The following is a 12,164-nucleotide window of genomic DNA, read 5'->3' as shown; positions in this document are numbered from 1 at the left end:
ACTTCATCCTGGGGAGGGAGTCTGAAGGAAGCTGCTGGAAAAAGGGAGGAAACTCTTAATGTCCAGAGATGGCCAGCAGAGCATGCTGTCAAACGCTGGGTTCCCGGGGATGGAGAGGTCCCAGCTACCCGAGGGCAGATTCTGCCAGCCGGGGCATTAGGCAGAGTCCTCAGGAAGTTCTCACTGTTTAACGTCCTGGGGAAATGCGTCTGTTCCCCTGTGTGCAAAAAACACGGGGTAACAGCAAAGACAGGTTTGTGGGTTTCCCTGCATATCAATTACATTTCACTTCTGATTTTTACATTAAAAGAAAAAAATTTAAAATGCTGAACTCCAGTTAAAGATTTGCAAGCTGCAGTGGTGCCCTGATGTCTGCAACTTCTTTTTGAAATGCATAAAATAAAGGGGATGAACGGACAGATAGGGGAGGGACAGATGCCCAGATGCGTCATCAAACAAGTTCAGGGAAATGCTAACGGTAGAATCTAGGTGCTGGTGCACATGGGTGCTCCCAGGAAAACTCACTTGCCTTTACCGTTTGAAAATCTTGCTAATAATTATTGGGAAAAAGCACATTGGGATTTAGCGTGATGCTGATGGAGCCTTAAGGTTCAAAGTCAATTACTTGCACTGGTCCCTTCCAAGGTCCTACACCTCCTTTCGAACTTGTAACTTACTATTTTTCCTGTAGCGGGTCCCTCAAATTGTAAAAGCTTCAGGCACCACAAAACCTGAATCTGCCCAATTGTGGTATCAAAAAAAGTGAATTACCCACCGGTTGAGTGATGCCTGAATAAATGATAGTGCATCTATACTGCAGAGGGAGCTAGAGTTGGTTATTTAAAGGATGGAGGCCATCTGTAGGCAGCAGCCTTAAATTGTGGTTAAGAGCATGGACTTGGGAGCTAGAATCTTGATTTCAAATCCCAGCTCCGTTACATACTAGCTGTGTGACCTCGTGAAGGTTACTTCACTTCTCTGTGCCCCAGAGTCCCCATCTGCAAAATGGACATAATGATAGTGCCTACTTCATTGGGTTATTCCAAGGGTGGCGTCTGCACACACAAGTGCCTAGGACAGGGGCCTGGCACAGAGTAAGCCCTAGATGAGTGTATTATAATGTTAGGGAAAAACAAAAATGGGAAAAAAAAAAAGTGTGGAAACTTGCAATCTGTGCCAAAGACTCCTCACACATGCTCTTACCTTTGACCCACTGATTGCACTCTTGGGAACATGCCTGAAGGAAATGGCCGGAAATTTGGGGAAAAGCATAATGCAGAGGCAGGTCAGTCAGAGCGCTGTGTAGAATGGAAGGAAGCGTGGTAATGGCCGTGGGATGGGCCTGGCCACTCGGGGGAGGGAGGCCTCTGCGGCCACTAACCCAGGGGTCGGAAGCATGCGTAATAACCGGAATGTGTTTATGTTCTGCTCTTCTGTGGAATAAAGGAAACAGGATCTGCCCCCATCCACGCTGGGCTTCATTGAACTAACCCTGTGCCCAGAGTCTCTTGGGTGGGGGATTCCAGGGGATGCTTTTTCCATCTTCAGCCTTTTTCCAGCTTTTCCAGACTTTTTTAAAAATAGGAATTCAAAATATGGACATAGATACCTTGATGTGCTGTTTGGAAGATTAGAAACAGAAACAGTCCAAATATAGACAATGGGAAATGGGTTTTTATAAGTGAGATGTCTACACGATGGGATATTTCATCACCATTTAAGAAAAAAAAACAGCTTTGGGGAGAATTTTTGGGGGGGGAAGGGGAGGAATTTTTAATGATCGGGGGAAATACTTATGGTCTGTCTCAGAGAACTGTTAAATGGGGAAAGGATTATGACTCTGACTAGTTTAAAAATGTAAATAAACACATAGGCAGAGAAAGGCATTTGGGAAGATGTACACCAGGGTTAACAGGGGCTATGCTCCGATGGTGAATGATGCTAGATTTGTATCTTCCTCCTTAAATCTGCTTTTATGTATCTTCTCCACTTCACTGGGGCGAACCCTGGGTGAGCTTTGCCAACCTCCACCCACCCTCCTTACAGCAGGGGCTGGAGGCAGCAACTGCATTTCCCAGATGCCCTCGCAGCTGGATTCTAGGTGTAGGACAGGCCCCAGCGGTTAGAGTCCTTCCAGAGACATGGACGGCAGAAGTGACCCCAGGGTCACAGCCAGGACTGGGCGTTCTTGAGCCCAGAGGTTCCCTGGAAGCAGGTGGGTTCTGTGCAGCCGTCCTGGGCATTATCCCTAGAGCCCAGCCTAGGGCCCAGCCTAGAGCCTGCTGCCCCGGACTCCCTTGGTTTTGTAAGCACCTGATTCCCTGTATTAAATCCCCTCCTGTTTAAAACACCTGGAGTGGTTTCTAGTTAGGCTCTGATCCCTGCCCAAGATGCATTGTTTTTACGCTCAGGAAAGTAATTTTTAAAATTCTAAGAGCTCCCCGAGGTCTGCAAGAAACTAAACCCTTTCTGTGACGTTTTTGCTGTGTTCATTTGCCATCCAAAGAGATGTTGGCCCAGAGAGGGCAAGAGGCTTACCCAAGACCACACAGTTGCTAAGAGTCAGGGGCCAGGCAGAACTTTGTCCATTCCACTTAGAGAGCCCATCCTTCCATGAATGAGGCAGGAGCACAGATAGATAGATGGCTGAGGACACCTCCAACCCTTTGTGCTCACCTGCCCCACAAGTTCATGGTGGGGGGAGGGGGGAGTTGACCTATGGTCTAAAATCCTCCTGTGACCCAAACTCTAGAGTGACACATTAAGTCCCCCAGGCCAAAAACCTGGCAACATCATGGATTCCTCCCTTTCCTTTAATGATAATGTCATTTAAACAATTAATACTTGTTCCATAATTAGAAGGCTGTCTCTGTCCCACGTCCTTGTTCTGGTCCCAGTGTGACAGGCATTACTGTGCTCCCCCCACCTCTGTTTTTCTTTACCACTGAGGAATCTGAAGCACAGACAAGGGAAGTGACTTGCCCAGATTTGAGATTCTACCCGGGTCATGTCCATTCTCCCTTTGAAAGAGCTCTTGCATTTGTCCCCACCCCCAGTCACCCACCCAGGTACTAACTCCAAGATACTGAGTCCTCTCCTAGAAATTGACATTTGAGCAGAGACTGGAATAAAACAAGGGAGGCAGCCATGAAGATAGGACAGGAAAAATTGTTTCCGGGTGGAGAGAACAGCCAGTGCAAAGGCCCTGGGGTTGGGAGCCTCAGGAAGGGAAAAGAGACCTGGGCGCCTGCAGCCAAGGGAACCAAAGAGAGAATGTGGGAGGTGAGGCCCATGATGCAACCTGAGAAGACATCATGCAGTGCCATTCAGACCATGTGAGGAGAGAGAGTCCCTCTGGCTGTGGTTGGGGAACAGACTGTTGGGGGCAAGAGATGAAGCGAGAAAGCAGCTGCAGTAGTCCAGGTGGGAGGTGAGAGTGCTGGACCAGGGTGGAATCAGTGGAGGGGAGAAGCAGTCAGATTCTGGATCCAGTTTGAAGGTGGAATGCGCAGATTGGCCGAGAGGTCGCACGTGGGCGTGAGAGGGTGGAGAGAGACCGAGGATGACACCGAGGATATTCTGGGTGGAACATTTGGATGGAGGGGGATGCCCGATGAGGAGATGGGACATAGATGGTTTGGGGAACACAGGTTCCAGGAAGTAAAGCACTAACACGTTCCTGGCTGGTGAGGAGAAGCAGAGGGAGACAGAGAATGAATGAGAACTGAACGGACGGAGGGGGAATAGTAAAAAGCTGGTTAACTAAGATGGGGACAACTCAAGTAAAAGTGGGTTTGGGGCAGAGAAGTTCGGATTGAATTTTGACCAGATCAAGCCTGAGTTGCCTATTAGGCTTGTAAAAGGCAAAGTGGCAGAAGTGGCCGGACCCAGGAGTTCAGAGGCCCGGTCAGGGAGAGACTGGGGTGGTCAGCGAGTGGGTATTGGTGGCATTTGAGGCAGTGGGAGCTAAGTAAACAAAAGCAGGAGGAGAGAGGGGGATGAGAGAGGGAGGGAAGGAGGAGTGGAAGCGGGCGGGGGTCAGCAAAAGGGACCCAGCAAAAGCGGCCAGAGAGGTGGGAGGGAATCTGGACTGCAGAGGAACCACTCCCACGAGGCTGGACGTGCCCCAGAAGGGAGGAGGGTTGGCCAGGAGGTCGGGTCCGGGATGGATCGCTGAGAACTGTCCTGGAGATCCAGGGCGGGGACGCCCCAGTGACCATGCCTGGAGCGGTCTCGTGGCGCCGCCCGTGGTGCTACGTGAATATTAACGTCCAGTCTCCCAGAGGGTCGGGCGCGGACCGTCAGGTGCAGGATCTCGGAAGTTCTAGGACCTAACGAGTAGAGATGCTGGAGAGACGGTGGCCGCCAGGGGGCGCCGAGAGCCCACACCCGGAACCAGCTGGCCTGGAGGTTCCCGGGCGACCCTAACTCCCCCTCACCCAAGACCCCTCAAAGGGCCACATTGCAGCAGGCGGGATAAAAGCTAGACCCCCCCCCCCAGGCGAGGGGCAACGCTTTCTGAATGGGTGGAGCAGATCGGAGGCGGGGGTCGGCAGGGGTCCTGGACATGGAGAGGTGGTGGTGGGGTGAGCTGTAAAAGGGCGAGGGCCAGAGGGAGCACAGGAGAGACAGGGACCCTGCCATGAAGGGCGTGTGTAGATCCCGGTGGGGGCGAGGGCAGGAGGGGCGGAGACAGTTACTCAAAGTTTCTTGTCACTTTGCTGTAGGCAAGGCGTGTCAGGCCTCACCTCTGACTACTCCCCTGTCCCACCTGCCCTGTGCCTTCCCCCATTTGCCAGGCAGAGACCTTACCCAGAACCCCTAGGGGCTGGCAGGCATCATTTCAGCCCATCCGTCCATCACTGGATCCATCTATCCATCTGTCAATCCATCCATTTCCATCCACTTATCTGTCCATTGGTCCATCCATTTATCCATGCATCCAAACATAAAGAGTGCATGCTGTATGGTTTCGTTTATACGAAGTTCTAGAACAGGCCAAACTCACGTATGTATGGTGATAGAGGATTGTGGTGACCCTTGTTGGGTAACTGACAGGGAAGATGCGTGAGAAAACTTCCTGGGGAACCGGAAATGACCTATATCTTGATATGGGAGATGGTTAAATGGTGTTATACATGTGAAAATTACACTGAGCTGTAACTTTAATATTTGTGCACTATACTGTGTTAAAAAGGTAATTTAAAACAAGAGGGTGGTCAGGGAAGGCCTCGCCTAGGAGGTGACATTTGAATAAACACTCCTGTCACCAGCACCACTGAAAGTTCCGAGGCTTCTGCAGGTACCGTATTCCTCAGTGTAGCCCGCACCAAAATACTTGCCCTAGTTCCTTTGGGTACCATATTCACCAGAATATGTCACACAAGTTCCTGCCTCCTACCGTTTGCACCTGTGTCGGTGGCTCAGTATGCCCCATGTGAATGAAAGAGGCCTGATGGAAACTCGGTGGGACTTTGGACAAATCTGCCTCCAGTGGAAGAAGAGCCTATAAGCCCTACTTTACAACATTTAAAATGGGAAATATGCCCTTTCCCTTTAAGGATGTAAGTTGGCTTCTTATCGACCAAGGTCCAGTCTGCAAGGAAGTGAACCCCCTCCCCCAACTCTCCCCCATCCAACTTGCCTGAATTCTAAGCGCCTGGTACTGGCCTAGAAAGAGATAAGAATTATCACAGGGAGAGGAAGATAAGAATTCTCCTGGTGTTAACAAATGACTTAGTTTGCATTCCTGTTTCACAGACATTAAAAATAAATAAATTTATTTATTATTTTTGGCTGTGTTGGGTCTTCGTTGCTGTGCGTGGGCTTTCTCTAGTTGCAGCGAGCGGGGGCTACTCTTCGCTGCGGTGCGTGGGCTTCTCATTGTGGTGGCATCTCTTGTTGCAGAGCACGGGCTATAGAGCGGACGGGCTTCAGTAGATGCGGTGCGTGGGCTCAGTAGTTGTGGCTCATGGGCTCTAGAGCGGCAGGCTCAGTAGTTGTGGCGCACGGGCTTAGTTGCCCCGCGGCATGTGGGATCTTCCTGGACCAGGGCTCGAACCCATGTCCCCTGCATTGGCAGGTGGATTCCTAACCACTGTGCCACCAGGGAAGCCCCACATACATTTTTTATACTATTCAATTGTAGCCATTAATATAAGAGACTCTCTAATAAGCTTACTAAGTATTTTCTTAAAGATGCGTTTATCTGACAAGTATTTACTGAGTGCTAGCCGCGTGCCACTCACCACTTTAGATGCTGGACACATACCAGGAAGGAAGAAAAAACAGAAAAACACAGAGTGCACATTCTAGGCGGGGGAGACGGCTAACAGCTTAAAAAAAAAAAAAAAAAAACACCTAAAGTAAGATACATAGAATGTCAAGGGCGTAAGTGCCATGAGAAAAAGGGGGTACAGAGGGCTGGAAGAGGTGTTGCAATTTTAAATAGGGTGTCAGGGAAGAAGTGACATTTGAGCAAAGATATGAAGTAAGGAAAGAGCCCTGCGACTGTCTGAAGGAAAAGTGTTCTAGGCAGTGGGAACAGTAAATGCAAAATCTCTGAGGTGGGGACTTCCCTGGTGGGCCAGTTGTTAAGAATCCGCCTTCCAATGTTGGGGAACTAAGATCCCACACGCCGTGGGGCAACTAAGCCTGCGTGCGGCAACTACTGAGCCTGCGCGTCTGGATCCCATGCGCCACAACTAGAGAGAAGCTCGCGTGCTGCAACAAAGATCCCGCGTGCCGCCACTAAGACCCAACGCAGCTGAATAAATAAAAAGATAAAACAAACAAACAAACAAAAAAACCCCAAAATCTCTGAGGTGGATACATGCTAAAATGCAGACAAACCTCGAAAAAGTTATGCTAAGTCAGACACAGAAGATCCTGTAGGGACTTCCCTGGAGGTCCAGTGGTTAAGACTTTGCCTTCCAATGAAAGGGTGCAGGTTCATTCCCTGGTCAAGGAGCTAAGATCCCACATGCCTCGCGGCCACAAAAACAAAAACAAAAACAAAACATAAAGCAGAAGCAATATTGTAACAAATTCAATAAAGACTTAAAAAATGGTCCACATCAAAAAAAAAAAACTTAAAAAAAAATCACGTATTGTATGATTCCATTTACACGAAATGTCCAGAACAGGCAAATCCATAGAGACAGAAGGTAAATTAGTGGTTTCCAGGGGCTGGGGGGATGCGGGGAGTGGGGAGTGACCGCTTAATGGGTACAGGCCTCCTTTTGGGGTGATGAAAATGTCTTGGAACTAGATAGAGGTGCCGGTTGCACAGCATTGTGACTGTACCAAATGCTTCTAATGTTAAGTGTTAGATTAGGTGTATTTTACCGCAATTAAAGCACACACAACTCCCATCTCCCATCGCCACCATTTCCTATAAGAAATGATGACAAGACCATTTTTTTAAAAAAACAGAATGTACTCTGTGAATGTACCAAATGCCACTGAATCGTACATTCTAAGATGGTTAATTTTATGTGATGTGAATTTAACCTCAATTTTTAAAAAAGGAAGAAACTCCACAAAACCCCAAAAAACTCTGAAGAGGCGTGTCAGTTTTGTTCCGGGAAGAGCAAGGAGGCCAGTGTAGTTGGAGCGTAGTGAGGAGGGCATAAGATCAGAGAGGTAAGAGGGGGTCAGAGCATCCGGGCCTGTGGTCCACGGTGATGACTTTGGGTGATGAAGCCGGGCGTGTGCAGACGCTGGTGGGGACCGGCGCCCCCTGGCGGCCGCATAGGGAACAGACTGTGAGGGAAAGTAGGGCAGGGCAGGAGCTCCCTGAGTCCTTCCCGGAGGTGGTAGGGTCTCCAACAGCGCCCACAGGTGGAGGTGCAGAGGGGTGGGTACATCCGGGATACATTGTGAAAGTAAATCCACCATCACTGACTGATCTACAAAGAAAGAAGCCAATAGACTCCAAGTTTTTTTTTGCCTGGTCTGGAGTTGCCATTTCGAGATGGGGAAGACCGGAGAAGGAGGGGCCCAGAGGTGGGGTGGGCGAATCAGGACCTCAGGTTGCTGGTGCCCGTTAGACGCCCAACAGTCGGTGTCAAGTAGACAGTTGGATGTAAAAACCTGGCCTTCAGGAGTGGAAGTATGCATTTGGAATTTGCATTAATTATATCCCAAACCCGTGAAAAATGCCCAGTCTCTCCGTACCTAGTGCAGTAGAGTAGAAATTTCATAAAGCGATTCCTGGCAGCCCCCTCAAGCCCACACACAATGGAACAGCGAACAGCGTGGCGTAGTTTGTTTTTTAGACTTTTTCTTTTGCGTACCCTCCTCCCTCTGGGTCTGACCAGGGTTACCAGTTGTGTCAGGGTCCCCAGACCAGCCCCGTGTTCAGGGATTTGCTAGAAGGCCCTAGAGGAGTCCGTATAGAGTTGATTGATTGATTTCTTTTGGCCGCGCCATGCAGTTTGGGGGATCTCAGTTCCCCGACAGGGATTGAACCCGGGCCACAGCAGAGAAAGCCGGGAATCCTAACTGCTAGGCCACCAGGGAACTCCCCAGAGTTGATTCATTATACTGACATAGTAGGACACGCAGTGGATCATAATGGGAGAGTCTGGAGAAATCCGCATGCAAAATTCCTTATGCCCTCCCTTAGCCCTCCCATGAGGGCTCACCTTGAGCACGTTTCCCCAGCAATGAAAATGCGGCAATGTGTATGCAACGTTTCTGCACAGAGAAGCCCATTAGAGGGACCTCCCTGGTGGCACAGTGGATAGGACTCTGCGCTCCAAATGCAGGGGGCCCAGGTTCCATCCCTGTTTGGGGAACTAGAACCCACATGCATGCCGCAACTAAGAGTTTGCATGCCACAACTAAGGAGCCCATGTGCTGCAACTAAGACTCTGTGCAACTAAATAAATATTAAAAAAAAATTGGTTTAAAAAAAAAAAGAAGTCCATTAGAGACTCAGGACCCAAGTGTTTTGGGGAGGCTATTCATGTAGGTACCCTCTACCCAGCATGTACCCAAATTCCAGACTTCCAGAAGGCAAGCAGACATCAGCAGCATAAACTATATTGTTTTGTACAGTCTAGGCAGACTGAGCATTCTTATCTTTAGGAAAGTTTCATATCAGTGGAGGAAAATGTTTATCAGCCAATTTCCCCAATGCTAGGCGAGGGCCAACCTTGCATGCAGACTTTTCTAAGGCTAGCAGACCCAAGACTGCTATAGTAACTGCTTCTGGAACTCCAGCTCCCTCACCCCCTTGATGCCTGCAGGTTGAATCTTTATCTCTCCAACAGGCCAAGTGGCAGTGATGGATTTGAACAAGATGAGAAGCCAGATAAGAAAAAAAAAAAAGCATAAGCTCTAAAAGAAGAGCTAAAACCCTTCAACTGCTCTAAGAAAATAGAGGAAGAAATTTTAGTGACCTTAGGTTTGATGTAGATACCTTATATATGACACCCAAAATCATGAAGTATAATTAAAGGAAAAAATACACTGGACTCATCAAAATGAAAGTCTTGCTCAAAAAAGACACTGTTGCAGAAATGAAAAGGCAAGCCACAGACTGGGAAAATATTTGCAAAACAGATATCTGACAAAAGACATATCTAGAATATATAAAGAACTCTTACAATTTAATAAGAAGACAACTCAATAAAAAATGGGCAAAAGATGTGAGGAAATAGACACTTCATCAGAGAAGACATAGGACTGGCAAATAAGGGCATGAAAAGACTTCATTAATATTTAGGGAAATGCAAATTTAAATCACAGTGAGATACTTCCCTAGGCCCATTGGAATGTTGAAATTAAAAAGACTGATTCTCCCAAGTGCTGGCGAGGATAAGGATGAGGATGGAGCAACTGGAACTCTGGCACCCTGCTGGTGGGAATATGAAATGTTACAACCACTGTGGACAACAGTTTGGCAGTTTCTTAAAAAGTTAACCATACACCCACCCTCTGATCCAGGGCTTCTGCACCTAGGTATCTACAAGACAGAGGAAAGCAGGTGGCCGTGCAAAGACATATGTGCATGAAGGTACACAGCAGCTTTGTGAAAAGCTGAGGGAGCCCCCCAGGCAGGACCAAGCCCTAAAGTTCACGGGGCTCCCGGGACAGGTCTCCTGGCAGGCGCTGCTCTAACTGCTAAAACCTCAGGCCTTGGGACGGGCTCGGGGCTCAGGGCAGCCAGCACTTCATGGGGCAGGCGAGGCTCAGCAAGGGGTGGACTCGCCAAGTCCATCCAGCCAGGTCTGGCTCTTGGGACCTGCAGGTCCCACGTCAGCAGCCCCAGAGAAGGCAGAGTGTGGGGAGGAGTGGGGAGGGTAACTCCAGACAGCACCCTGAGGTCACTGTCCCGCCCCTCACGTCCCCGATGGAGGGCTTCCCCCCACCCCCACCTGGGCTCACGGTACCTCGGTTCCTGTCGCCGCCCCTGGCCTCCTGCTCCTGCGTGTGCAGCACCTCGGGGCTGTTGGTGAAGATGCAGGTGGGGTGCAGCACGGCGCCCTGCTTGGTCTCGGTGTGGAAGATCTGGAGAAGCTGAAGGTGGGCGCCGGTGACAGAGGCCTCGGACCTGCTCTTCCCGCTGCCAGGTTCCCTCCTCCTCATCAACTCAAAGTCCCCTCCTCCAGGAAGCCCTCCCTGACCTCCTCCCAGGCTGGTCAGATGCCCCCTTTGGATGCCTCCAAACTTAGCCCCGTCCACTCTGGGTCTTCTCCTTCTGGGGACAACATATATCGGGGTCTTGGTGAATGTTTGTTGAATGAATGAATGAAGGAGTGAATAGTACTAAACAGTTTGGACCTGTCTAGAGGGCACTGGGGGGCCCACAGAGAGGAGTGACAGGGTCAGGTCAGTGCTTCAGGACACGCTCCAGGCTCCCTCTCAGGCGGGGGCCTCTGCACGTGCTGGTCCCATGAATGGTGGAGTCGGGGTCCTCCCCAGACAGGCCCGGCCTGCAGAGGGCTCAGTGGTCCTCCCTGGGGTGGGGGTGGGGCGCACAAGGAGGAGCCACAGCCTCAGGAAGGCCCTGGCCCCATGCAGAACGACAGTCAGATGGGGTGCCCCGCCGCTAGCCTTACCTGCATCCAGGTGTTGAAGACATTGAAAGCGTGATGGGATTCCGGGTCACTCTCCAGGGCCACCAGATTAGACACAGAGCCTCGGGCAGCGTCTTCCCTGGGGCAGGGATGAGGCAGAGGCTGGACCCCCTGGCTTCTCGGAAGTCCAGGCCTCCTTCACCCCTTGGAGCTTTCGGGGTCCCTGACAACTCCCCATCCCACCTGACCCACCCCACCTGCCCCCCCTTTTCTCCGTCTTGCCAATAGGAAGGTGGTTCAGAGCACAGGCTCCACAGCCAGACAGCGGGGTCATATCCATGCTGTGTGCCTGGTGTGACCTCATCCAAGTACCTCAGTTTGCCCATCTGTAAAATGGGATAACACATTTCCTGCCATTTAGGCCCGAAGGAGGCTTTTGTCTCATTGTGTATTTAATAACAGAGCTGCCTTCCCTGCTCTATTTACAAAACTCCCCAGCCCAGCACTCCCTGCCATCCTTCCTGGCTTTATTTTTCTTCCCAGCACTCACTATGCTCTAAATAAATAGGAATCCTTATTTATTTATGTTTTCCCGTGTCCGTCTCCCTGACCATAACATGAGCCCCAGGAGGCAGGGACCATGTCTGTTTACTGAGTGTGCCCGAGCCTGGGCGTGGGTCGCTGTGAGGCTGTGAGTGCAAGCCTCCGTGTGTTGTGTGATTGGGCTGCAGTGTCTCTGCCTGGGTGTGTCCCTGGGGTGGTGTGTGGTTGTGCAATGGTGTTCATGCCCAGATGCATCCAAGTCAGAGTCTGTCTGGGAGTCTGGCTGGGTTATTGGTAGGTTAATGTTGTGTGCGTGTGTGTGTGTGTGTGTGTGTGTCCGTGGGCATTATTGATCACGTCTCTGTGTGCAGCTGTGCGGTCGTGTATCAATGTCCGTGGCCAAATTCAGCAGTGTGCGCTCTGTATACAATTGTGTGTCCCAGTGAGCGGGATCTCTGGGTGAGCTGCTGTGTCTCTGTCCGGATACACGTGTGTTGTGTTATTGTGCGTCCAGGGTACAGTTGTGTGTTCTACCACGTGGCCGGGTAGAGGCGGCAGCCATCGTGCGTGAGTTGCGCGTTTGGAGGTGTAGTT

The sequence above is a fragment of the Balaenoptera musculus genome, chromosome 19 (assembly GCF_009873245.2).
Source record: "Balaenoptera musculus isolate JJ_BM4_2016_0621 chromosome 19, mBalMus1.pri.v3, whole genome shotgun sequence".
NCBI lineage: Eukaryota > Metazoa > Chordata > Mammalia > Artiodactyla > Balaenopteridae > Balaenoptera > Balaenoptera musculus.
The sequence above is the reverse complement of the archived record's forward strand: the minus strand, read 5'-3'. Positions refer to the sequence as shown.